Genomic DNA, 13,641 nt, shown 5'->3' on the forward strand with positions numbered 1-13,641 from the left:
CACCTCTCCTGGCTTCAGTCTGACTATTTGTGAAGTAAGTGGGTATTCAGAGTTCCTGTGAGTTCTGTTTTCACTGAAGTCTATGATATAAAATGAACCTTCAATAAATAGAAAGCTAAATTTTAAAAAATAGCTCAATAATTCTGAATAAATGATAATTATTTTGTGTATTTTCCTGCTATTAATTTTGGAGGAAAATGTTTTAAATTGCTAAAATGATATTAAAAATAGAACAACTTACTAACTTACCATTGATGTTTATAAAAATTGTGTCATTACAAATAGGCTCCAGAAAAGTATGTGTAAGGGTAACTAGGTGCCACAATGAATAGAACACCAACCCTGGAGTTAGGAGGACTTCATTTCAAATCCAGCCTCAGACACTTACTACCTATGCATCTCTGAGCAAGTCACTTAACCTCAATTGCAAAAAAAAAAAAGTAAATATCTTGAATGGTTAATGGCATAGTGGGCAGTATGGCAGAAGTAAGATTGACAGGAGGCAAGAGTATCTCTACCCATAAATCTTCATCTGTTTGGAATGTTGTCTAACATAACCAAGGAGTCACATTCTTCATGAAAGTACCTGTTACAGGGCATGTAGGTGGCGCTGTGGATAGAGCACACACTCTGGAGTCAGGAGGACCTGAGGTTAAATCTGGCCTCAGACACTTTACACTTACTACCTGTGTGACCCTGGGCAAGTCACTTAGACCCAACTGCCTTGCAAAAAGAAAAGTACCTGTTAAAACGCAAATAGTTTCCTGGCAGCCCTATATAGCTATGAATCATGCAGTTCTATAATCTCATAATAATATAGATTTCAAGTGAACCAAAAGGTATTTGGGGCTATAAGTGGTCACTGGAAACAGGCTGGGATTTCTTACTAGAGGTGGCTTTAGTCTGAGAAATGGTGTAAAAGATTTTATCAATGATACAAGTGACTGACTGGAAAAGAAGATGGACCAGTTCTGTAATGAGAATGGAAATAAAAACTGAGCAAAACAAGATACACTGGTATCTCAGCAATAGTGAAATAATTAGAAGGTTTTCAATGCCTTAAAGTTGTCTGCTCTGGAAGATTTATGGAAAGATATACAGAGAAAAAAAATCACACATTATGAGAACTAGGAGATAAAAATTATTCATTGAAATATCTGAATTCAACTATTTTTCAATATTGTTATCATTTTTAATTAATTTATAGAATGGTCTGTTTAGTTATATAGATTTTTTAATTCTTAAAGCCAAGGTAAAGATTCATTGTTTACCCTGATTAGTAAAGATGGGAGTGGTAGGAATGAAGAATATGGATCAGGCAAAACTGGAAGTGCCAGTACATCTAGAACATGCACTGTGATAGAAAAGTTGATTTGTTCTACTGGAGTGATTATCTTCACCAATGGCAACAGAGGTATAATGTACTGTAGTAGAAAGAATCCTGCCTCCATAATCAGAAGACCTAGCTATTGGGCCTTATTTTGTACTATTTTTACATGATCTTGTACAACTCATTTTATCTTACCATTGCATGTGTAAAATGGAAGTAATAATTTTTGCACTGTTTACATCATTGGGTGGATATAAGGAAACTATACTATACTGAAGGAAGGGGAACCAGATCTGTGATTTCAATGGAACAGAAATACAAGAGGTAAAAACTCCTACCATTTCAAGTCAGCACATTTTCTGAAATTTATGATTTGAAAATGTTGCCTAGACCTGTAAGAGGTGAAGTCCTGGATAGCAGAGCCAATGTGTCGGAAGTAGTATTTGAACCCAGGTTTTCCTGGCTACAAACTCGGATAACTATCTATAGCACTATATCAGTATATATCAAAGTGTGGAAGGAAAAGGACAAAGAGTACTAAGAATGAAATTTGCAAATGGATAAATGGAAAGATCAATGAATATGTTCCTGAGTGGATATATGTACGATCCAGCGGTGGGGAACCTGTCACCTCGAGGCCACATACAGTCGTCTAGGTCCTCAGGCATGGTCTCTTGTGTGAGTCCAAATGTTACAGACCAAATCCTTTTTTTAAGGAGATTTCTTCTGTGAAGTTTGGATTCAGTCAAAGGGCCACACTTGAGGACATAGAGGGCCATATATGGTCTCAAGGCCAGAGGTTTCCCACTCCTCGATCCTCTTTCCTCATGTTTTCTGTAACTAATTAAAGCACTACCATTTAAAATAAAGCAACCAATCAATAAGTATTTATTAAGTATCGACTAGACATCTAGCCCTGTGCTAAGTGTTTCTCCTCTCTGGGCTTTAATCTCCTGATCTGTGAAATGATGAAACTAGACCAGGTGATATCTAAGATTCCTTCCAACTCTGAACCCTATGATCTAATGTAATGAAAGATTCCAGTACAAAGAGAAAAATATATACTTGATTTTATTTCCTAATTTTCCTCTACTTCAAAGTTTATAGGTACTTATAGAGAGAAAGCAATTAAAAGTACTAAAGTAAAAGGAGAGTGCCCTACCACATGGTAAGCAGTTAATAAATGCTTCTTGATTGACTGATGGCATCTTTTCCATTGAAAGCCAGAGACCGTTGCTGTTGTTGTTGTAGTTGTTGTAGTAGTTGTGGTGGTGGTGGTTTTGTTATTTTTGGTCCTGAGAAAGCGATTTCTAAATAAGTGAAAAATTCAATATGATCAATCCAAAGTGATCATGAGAAATGCTGTGTGACCAATTAGGAGGCTTTATGGTATATTAATCACCATTTTAGGATGCCCCATGTTACAAGGAGCTAGTTAAAAGCATTGAATCATGTCTTTTCTGGCATAATTCATTGTAATGTATGGCATAGCCAAAAATGGAAACAAGGAATGAAAATGGCCACCACTGTTGTGGCTGAGAAAGATATGCTTTTTTGACTTTAGAAAAATTTTTAGAGGCTATCCCCCCAAATTGGTTTGCATTCATAGCTGTATCCTCATTGAAATGTTCATCAGAATGTTTTAACCCAGTATAACCTATTTTTCAAGAATGAAAATATTTCCATAATTTTTATTTAATATGTGACATATTTCAATCTGTCATATGTAAAGATTGGTGAAGTTTTATCTGAGTTAACTAAATAAAATCTATGAATATGTTTCCATAATTGTATTATCTGAACTCTCTCAAAATTTTCACACAAGTACAACTTTGATTTTTTTTTAAAAAGTGAGACACAATCTATATTTATTGAACATTAGTATGGGGAATTCCTGTCAGACTACATTGTATAAGTTATACTGAAATAAGATAAAACACTAAACTCAATTATAATCTGGTCCTTCACAAATAAAAAAAAATCACATATGATGGCATTATGTCACTGAATGAAACTTCCCATGAGAAAGCATTTTAGGGAAACAGTAAAGGCTGAAAAATAGTAATGTTTTCTGTTATGGTTCATGGGGCTGCTTCCAGACTTCTAGAATTTGGCTCCTTTTCATCATTTTTTTTTCAAAATCATATTGCCAAGAGTGCTGAGTTCTGCATTTTGCTATGGAAATTAACCAATTTTAGCAAACAAAGAACAGCAGAATATGATTCTTTCTCACTTACAATTAAGATTGTTTCAGCATTTTCTGCACTAGCATATAATTTTTCTTTGTTCTCCCACTTGCCCCTAGAGCATTTAGCATCAGTCGAGTGGGGCCAGGCTTACTCAATTATTAAATTTCCCACTGGGAGCCTTTTGACTAAGCCTCCTCTTTCCTGTGCAGAATTGCTGCAATGAAGTCTGTGTGGGAGGGAGATTTTGGGCATGTGTCTGCAGCCTTAGCAATTTCAAAGCATTCAGGTCAACAAATTGTGCCTGCTTTTTATTCATGGTAGATTTTTCTTCAGTTCAGTAGAGTGGGTTTAAATAGCCAAACTCAGATTCTGATTTTGCAAGGTTTTGAATGCTTGAATTTTAATGTTTTTTTTTCATTTGGACTAGAACAAATTGGTTCTATTTTTAGACTGTTCCAAACTGTAGCTTTTCTATTTGCATTATCTTTTGATAACATGAAAAATAATGAAGGCTCATAAAAGGAGTACATGAAGGAAAAGTAGGAATAAAACACAAAGCTGAATGCAACACTATCATGTTTGTGATTATATATTTCCGTGTATGTTATCAGAGGAAATAGGTTGTTTTCCCCTTCAATTTTCTACTTATTTAATGTTCATGTTTAATAGTAATAATTAATTAAGTATGAACATTATTTTTACAGTGGTCTCTTTAAGTTTCTTTGAATATCAGTTGGCTTCAGCTGAAAACAATTATGGTATAATTATGTGCTATTATATTTTTAGTGATGATTTAAAAAATGTATTGATTTGAATATGCTGCCTTATTTTTTCTAGATTTTACTGATATAATTTTTATGTTTTTTATTTATGAATATATTGATCTTTCCTCTCAAACCCAGAGTACCATTCCTTTTTTTTTTTTTTTTGAAGTGTTGTATCAGGAGGGCAGAGTTTATAATCTCAAAGAGGATCATAAACATGTCTGAAAGGTTCGGAATCGCCGGATAGAAGAAACTCTCAAAGTAGAAGGCAGAAGAATCAAAACATTTATTTAGGCTCCACAGTAACCAACCCATGAACCAGAAGCCCCATTTTGATATGTTGATCATAATCTTCCAGGCCCAATAAGTACGCCTTGAAAGAGTAACCAGGAGGCTACAGAGAAACATGATTGCGTAAAGCAAAATCATGTTTCCCCCTTTTATGGTAATAAGATTACCCACTGGACTGAAGTCTTTGTTCAGCTTCCTCCCGTAGATCAGCTCTGCTACTGGCAGCTCCTGCCTCAGCTGTGTCTGTGTCTGTAACTGAAGCTGCAACTGTAACTGACGATGTAACGGTCGCTGTAACTGACGATGTAACTGTCGCTGGCTCCAACCGGAAAAGGAAAAGAGAATCTTCAAGCTGTCCTCTCCCCTCTTATAGGGTTTTTGACATCATCAAGCTCCGCCCAAATGACCAGGGCCGATTGGTTCCTGAGTTGGCCCCTCCCCCTAGCATAGCCGTTAACACCTCCCCTCAGCCAGCCCCATGACTCCTCACACAGGAAGTTGTCTGCTTCCTGGAATGCTCCCTGGGCCTCCTGCCCCGGAAGAGCAAGCCACAGTGTCCAGAGGCTCAATGAGGTAAGCTGAGTCATTCAAAGAAAACAAAGGCCATTCTGGCTACAAGTGTGTGAGGGGGAGACAGCTAAGTAAAATTCACCAACTCATCAGTGGAGTCACAACAAATATGCCTCACATGCAGAAGGTAGGAATATTGGTATGCCAACATTTCAAAGGTTTATCACTATAAAACATTACCATGTGATGAAATTTTACTCCTTTGAGGAAAGTTTAGTCTTTTAAGAAATTCACGATAGATTGGAAATTAAGGTTTAAAATCAATGATTGACATGGCTTCACATATTTGTAAATATGCATGTGAGTATACTTTTGGTGTCTGTGTGTCTCTACTATTGTTTAACCACAATAGTGACAAAATTAAGTAGCTTTAAAAGAAAGGATATGCTAGGAGGAAAAACAGTTAATACAAAATTTTTTCACCTGACTGTGACCAAGAATTTAAATAATAGAAGGAATGGATGAAATGAACATTTATTAAGCACTTTCTATGTGCCAAGCACCATGCTAAACACTTCACAAATATTATCTCAGTCAATAACTTGATATGGTAGTCTATAACAAATCCATTTCTTTGCGTAAAGTTTTTTTTTTCGTGATTGCTTTTTTTTAAAATTTAATATATTTAGTTTCAGCATTGATTTTCACAAGAGTTTGAATTACAAATTTTCTCCCCATTTCTACCCTCCCCCCCTTCCCAGATGGCATATATTGCCCTCTTCCCCAGTTAGCCCTCCCTTCTGTCACCCCACTCCCCTCCCATCCCTTTTTCCCTTTCTTTCTTGTAGGGCAAGAAAAATTTCTACACCCCATTGCCTGTGTATCTTATTTTCTAGTTGCATACAAAATTTTTTTTTTGTTTTTTGTTTTTTTTTGAACATCTGTTTTTAAAACTTTGAGTTCCAAATTCTCTCCCCTCTTCCCTTCCCACCCACCCTCCCTAAGAAGTCAAGCAATTCAACATAGGCCACAGGCATATCATTATGTATCACCCTTCCACAATACTCATGTTGTGAAAGACTCACCATATTTTCCTTCTTCCCAACCCATCTCCTTTTATTGAATTTTCTCCCTTGACCCTGTCTCCTTTCAAAAGTGTTTGTTTTTGATTACCTCCACCCCCATCTGCCCTCCCTTCTATCATCCCCCCCCTTTCTTATCTTCTTCCTCCATTTTTCCTGTGGGGTAAGATACCCAATTGAGTATGTATGGTATTTCCTCCTCAGGTCAAATCTGATGAGAGCAAGATTCACTCATTCCCCCTAACCTGCCTTCTCTTCTCTTCCTACAGAACTGCATTTTCTTGCCACTTTTATGCAAGATAATTTACCCCATTCTCTCTCTCCCTATCTCCCTCTTTCAATATATTCCTCTCTCATCCCCTCTGGAATATCGTATTCCAATCCCTTCAATCTCTTAATGTAGAAGCTGCTAGATCTTGGGTTATTCTGATTGGGTTTCCACAATGCTCAAATTGTTTCCTTCTGGCTACTTGCAGTATTTTCTCCTTGATCTGGGAGCTCTGGAATTTGGTGACAATATTCCTAGGAGATTTCTTTTTGGGATCTATTTGAGGAGGCAATCAATGGATTCTTTTAATTTCTATTTTACACTCTGGCTCTAGAATATCAGGGCAATTCTCCTTGATAATTTCTTGAAAGATGATATCTAGGCTCTTTTTTTTGATCATGGCTTTCAGGTAGTCCAACAATTTTTAAATTCTCTCTCCTGGATCTATTTTCCAGGGCAGTGGTTTTTCCAATGAGATATTTTACATTGTCTTCCATTTTTTCATTCCTTTGGTTCTGTTTTATAATATCTTGATTTCTCATCAAGTCACTAGCTTCCACTTGCTCCAATCTAATTTTTAAAGTAGTATTTTCTTCAGTGGTCTTTTCTATTTGGCTAATTCTGCCTTTCAAGGCATTCTTCTCCTCATTGGCTTTTTGGAGGTCTTTTGCCATTTGAGTTAGTCTATTTTTTAAGGTGATATTTTCTTCAGTGTATTTTTCAGTATTTTGGGGGGTCTCCTTTAGCAAGTCATTGACTTGTTTTTCATGGTTTTCTCACATCCTTCTCATTTCTCTTCCCAATTTTTCCTCTACTTCTCTAACTTGCTTTTCCAAATCCTTTTTGAGCTGTTCCATGGCCTGAGACCAGTTCATGTTTTTCTTGGAGGCTTTTGTTGTAGGCTCTTTGACTTTGTTGACTTCTTCTGGCTGCATCTTTTGGTCTTCTTTGCCACCAAAGAAAGATTCCAGAGTCTGAGTCTGAATCTGGGTGCGTTTTCACTGCCTGGCCATATTCCCAGCCAACTTACTTGACCCTTGAGTTTTTCAGTGGTGTATGACTGCTTGCAGAGTTAAGAGAACTAAGTTCCAAGCTTGGGGGGATGCACCAACCCTGCCACACCAGCACTCCTCCTTCCCCAAGAAGCCCCAACCTGGACTGGACTTAGATCTTCAGCAGGCTCTTCACTCCTGCTTTGATCTGCCACTTAAGTCCTCCCACCAGGTGGGCCTGGAGCCGGAAGCAACTGCAGCTGTAGTTCTGTAGCTGCCCCACCTCCGCTACCCCTGGGGTGGTAGCTGAACCTCAAACTCCTTCCACTGCCACAGCTTTTCCCACTAACCTTCTCTGTTGTCTTTGGTGTTTGTGGGTTGAGAAGTCTGGTAACCTCTGCAGCTCACTGATTCAGGGTGCTAGGGCACTCTCCGACTGGCTCCTGGTCTGGTTGGTCCGCACCTCCCAGGCTGGTCTCTGCTCTGCTCCCAGCTCTGTGCAGGATAGACCTCACCCAGAGACCATCCAGGCTGTCCTGGGCTGGAGCCCTGCTTCCCTCTGCTATTTTGTGGGTTCTGCAGTTCTAGAATTGGTTCAGAGCCATTTTTTTATAGGTTTTTGGAGGGACTTGGTGGGGAGCTCATGCTAGTCCCTGCTTTCCAGCCGCCATCTTGGCTCTGCCCTTTGCATAATGTTTTAAAAAGCATTTTTTTTTTACTTTTGTTTTTGGTAGAATACCTTTCATAGCTACAAGTGTCTAAGTATATTTTTCTTTTTTTTCTCTTTTTTTTTTTTTTGCAAGGGGGAAGGCAGGCAATTGGGGTTAAGTGAGTTGCCCAATGTCACACAGCTAGTAAGTATGTCAGGTGTCTGAAGTTGGATTTGAACTCAGGTCCTCATGACTGCAGGGCTGGTGCTCTACTCACTGTGACACCTTGCTGCTCCCAAGTATATTTTTCCTAGTATAAGAACTCCTAAATTTCTCTGTCTGGCACAATTGAGAGTTAACATTTCAATGACATCAGACACCAGAAGGAAAATAAAAACTTCAATATATTGAAAAATCCAAGTGATTAAATTATTTTTGTTATTCTTTATAAAGATATATGGTTTACCATTCAACTTTTCTCATCAGCATTAGACACATTGCATCCTGCTAGCTACATATTGAAAGCATAAGTCTCATGTAAAATCTGTGATTTTGTAATAGTGTTTTGTAATATTTTGTAATAATAGTGTGAAAATTTTATTTGACCTATTTCTGAAATAAATTTTTAACATTTTGCAATGACTCAAATAATGTAAGTAATAAAATGTTTTGCTGTGAAGTTGGTATTTTTAAGAGAGGGTTTTTAATTGATGTTTTTTTTTTCTTTAGGCATGATTGGCAGTTTAGGCCAGATTTCATAACAATATTATATTATCACTCTTTATTTTGCCTTGCATATTGTCACAATTGAATTATAAATTATCTTAAACCTGTTAGAAAAAAGTGAGTAAACAAGTATGTTAAACAGTTATAACAACAGAGCAGGCAGATCAATAATAAGTGGCTAAAATGCATTATCTTTAAATACTCTATTGGTTCTTTATGTACAACATCAGACTAATTCAAGCTCTTATACATTGATCTACCAGGTGTCTATATTTAGGTAGATATTTTAGTAGATAACTAACTGGGAAGTAGATATTTAAATACACAAGGAAGCCTGACTTCATACCTAAAGAACCCATAGAATATTTAAAGATATCTGATTAACTTGGTGACTCTATTATTATAAACGAGTCAGCTGTGTGTCAATGATCCAGATAAATTATTATATTTTAACAACTTATTAATAGAGTATTTATTTGTCTTCCCTCTGTCAAACTCTGAGCCCATGGCATTCCCCATGGCTGCCTGGTTAAATGGAGGGAGAGGTATACACAGACTGGAAGAGACATGGAGGACCAGGAGGACGAGGAGAAACATTCAGAAACATAGGGGGATAGAAGTGGCTCCATCACATAGTGAAGAGAATGAGGAAGGGCACCATCAGGCAAAAGAGCCCCATGGCCTCAGACAGGGCAAAGCCCAGAATGGTGGAGCAAAAGAGCTGCTGCTTCAGGAAGGGATTCCTGGGATAACCAATGATGAGACTTTCAAACATAGTCCCAATCCCAGCTCCAGAGCCAACCACTCCCACAGTGGCAGCCCCAGTCTCAGCTAACTTGGCTGCTGTGTCAATGTCCCTTAAGACAGCACTAGTTTAGAATAAATATCTGGGGACTAGTGAGATCAAGAGACCTGATGCTGTTCTCATCTGTCTGAACCTTGGGCCATTTTAGCACCACTACAGATAACAGTCTACTCAGCAGCTAAGAGGCAGGGATAGAGATGAACTTGGCACAGGCTTACATTCTCAGGGGGTGAAAAGCTGAAGAGCTGCTGGCAGAGCAGAGGAGACAGAGAGAGCCAGATCAATTATTTTTAAAGTTAACAGTTGTAGACATAATCAATACTATCAAATTAGTATTAAATTTCCATCTCACTAAAATTTGTATACCCCCAAGCTAGATGCACTGCAAGATAAAATGTAAGCAATTTATCAATGAATAGGGACTGCTGTGCATATTTTTTCATCTCTTTTCTTTTCTAGTATGCCAAGTTTAATGTTTTCTATTCATTTTAATCGTTTTAAAAAAGAATTTTCAAATCAGGAATAATTAGTATATGAGACAATATAAATCTGTTATTGAACTCTACCACTTATTGGGAGATGTAATCCTATTCATATAGTTTACTAATGTATTTCCTATTGATAAGCAATTTGTGTCTTTCCCTTTTTTTAGTCAATATGTTCATTTGATGCCTTTGCTATGCTTATGTGATATGAGAGGACTTCCATTTGGGATGTGAAAATTTGATGGAATTTTTGAAGAAGGGGGAGGAGGAGGAGGAAGTGGAGAGGGAAGAAGAGGAGGAGGAGGAGGAGGAGGAGGGGAAGAAGAAGAAAAAAGTAAATGAAATACAAAATACACAAAAGATAAGAGTAGGAAATTGAAAATTGGACATATATAATCACAACAGATTTGGTAATTCTGTGTTTAATTAAATATACACTTTCTTTAATAAACAATGCTAACATAAGTTCACATTGTTATATAAGACTTTTCTTTATTTCCTTTTAAATTAAAATATTTTTATTTGTTGATGTTTCTCAAGTTCTTGGTAAAAAAAATACCCATTTAATACATTTAAGGTAATTATGGACAACAATTAGGTCTGCAATGATTTGGCTCTGTTATAGTTTATTGGTTGAATTATTGTGGACTATTGTGAGATTTGGGACTTGGGGCTTATAGCATGGGGCTTATTTAGTCCACAAAATTTAATGAGTTCTGATACATAATTTCATTCACAAGGTAATATCTTGTTAGGTTGTCAGTAGGTACCAAAGATTTTAGTCAGAAGATATATGTTTCATAGTTTCTCCCAATTACTTGTACAACCTTCATTGATCAACTATTTTAACCTCAATAGGTTTAACATTTTACTACAAAATTAATTAACTTCAGGATCAATAACTTTCGCACCTTAATGTTCTAATAACTATCTCAAAGTATTCATTTTCTTGGCAATATTAAGTATTTTATGTATTTGAAAATAATATTCTTGGAAGGGGTATATATGTTTCACCAGCCTACTAAAGGCATATGTGACAGGCAAAGAAGGTTAAGAATACTTGTTTTAGCAATTTTTGATGGTAATAAGAAGGATAGGAATTGTCTTTATAAATAAGGCTTTTCTTTAAACAAATATATCTGACCTGGACACTAATGCAACAATTATTTTTCCCCTTATTGTTGGTTAAATTTATATAGATACTTCCCTTAGAGGGAATTTTGATTCCAAGGTTGTATTTTAATTGATTCTAAGACTCCATCTGATGATAAGCCACTTTCAACTATCAAAAGTGTTCTTGCTATCAACCTTGACTATTGTCTGTGGATATGATGTTTTCTAATTCCAAATTTTTTTCTATAGGTTTTTGAACTGTTTTTATGAGCTTTTAAAATGTTTCTAAATCTCCCACCTTTTAGGCTTTTTAGCTCCTTTAGGGTATGGGCCCAAAGTTGTATTAACATTATATAAGTTTTTGTTAGAGTGTTTTCTAAATACCTTCTCATGAATTTTACAGTTTCAAGAGTATATAACAAAACTATCATTACATAAGTTCCAATTGTTTTAAACTTAGTATTCTCATTGAACTTTGATTCTAAGATCTCAGTAAGACTCTTAATATATAAGACAAAGCCCCAGCTTTGATAGCTTTATATTTTTTGTCGTGCCTGGAGAAGATCAGGCTGACAGTATTAATCTGTTGGCTCAATGGAAACTATTTTCTGAAACCTTCAATCTATATTTCTACTCAGTGCACATTAAGAATTGTATGATTACAGAGAACAAATGATATTTTCATATTGTTGGAAAAAGATCCCATGTGATCAAATAAAAATTTACCAAGTTTTTGGTTTAACATGGTTTTGGTTTGGACCTGTAGAATTTGGTGTCATCCATCTTCAGTAAGTGATTGAATTGATATCTTGGCTCAATGCCCTATTTAATTTGAAGGTCATAGCACCATGTCTAAACTTTTTTTAGGTTTTTTTCCCCACAAATCATAACTTGACAGAATAGAATCTTCTCAAAAGTCAATTTGGACAATGTTTTTAATTAAAATTCCCTAATAAAAATAATAATTAGATGTTTTTAGGATTTGGTAAATCATTCAACTTCAGAGACAAAAAATTCTAGAAGCTGAGCCATGGTACTTTACTAAATATGTTGCTCAAATATATCGAAAGCAATAGGAAATACCTGAGCTCTTGGACTACTAATTTTTTTTATGTATGTGGGAATCATGGTATTGAGATTGACAACTAAATGTTAATTATTGTTTCTATGATTGCCTAAAAATCCACAGATATTGATGATCAGTAAGAAATTATGTAGAGGCAACTACCTGTTCCCCCACTGTCAAATCATAGTAGCAGTGAAGAATGAAATGAAATAAGACTGAAGACACCAACATGTCCTTTGGCCAGAATAAAAAAAAATGTTCATATTTTAAAGAAATAGAAGGTGATACCGATTGAAATAAAACAAAATGTCTCTATATCTCTTTCCCAGATGTTTTTAATCTTACCTTATTTTAACCAGTGCTGAGATGTGCCAGTAAGTGGAATATTAAGAAAAGTATCACTTACTTTATTCCATAAGTATTGTGAAAGACACTGCAGAGGATAAAAAAGAATGCTGGCATAGCACTGGCTACCATGGAGCTTACCATCCTACAAAATAGATAGAATATATTAAGAAATCACTACAATATAAACCATAACATAAATATTCACTAAAAGAGGTATGAAGGAGGGGGAAAATATGGTACAGGAGAAAGCACCATCAATTTGGAATCAAGATTGAAGTTTGTATCACAGCCTTTCCTCTAGTTAACTATGTGACCTTAAGTAATACACTTAACTTTTGAGGCCTCAGTTTACTCTTCTATAAAAGAAAAGGCTTAGATAAGATGATTTTATTGTCCCTTTCACCCTTAAATTTGTGGCCTATGTTAGTACAGAAGAGGAGAATATCATGACATGGGAATGGGAGTGGAGGGTCCCAGAAAAACTGACTCTGGAGGAGGATCTCTGTGGTTAACTAGGACTTGGACAACCATTGGGAAAACATTTCTAGGAAGAGGAAAAAGGCACAGAGAAACAAATCTTGTGGCATGTTTGGTGATAGTATATACTTCAGTGAGGTTAGACTACCAGTGCGACTATCAGGGCTTTGGATAAATCTTATCAATTTAGGGGCGGAGCCAAGATGGCAGCTGGTAAGCAGGGACTGGAGTGAGCTCCATACGGAGCCCCTCCAAAAACCTATAAAAAATGGCTCTGAACCAATTTTAGAATGGCAGAACTCACAGAACAGCAGAGGGAAGCAGGGCTCCAGCCCAGGACAGCCTAGATGGTCTCTGGGTGAGGTCTATCCCACAAGGAGCTGGGAGCTGGGAGCTGGGAGCTGGGAGCTGGAACGGAGTGGAGCAGGGCCCAGCCTGAGCGGCGTGGACCAACAAGACCAGCAACCGGGCAGAGCATGCCCTAGCGCCCTGAATCAGTGAGTTTCGGCAGTTACAAGACTTCTCAACCCACAAACATCAAAGAC

The sequence above is a fragment of the Trichosurus vulpecula genome, chromosome 4, assembly GCF_011100635.1.
Source record: "Trichosurus vulpecula isolate mTriVul1 chromosome 4, mTriVul1.pri, whole genome shotgun sequence".
Taxonomy (NCBI): Eukaryota; Metazoa; Chordata; class Mammalia; order Diprotodontia; family Phalangeridae; genus Trichosurus; species Trichosurus vulpecula.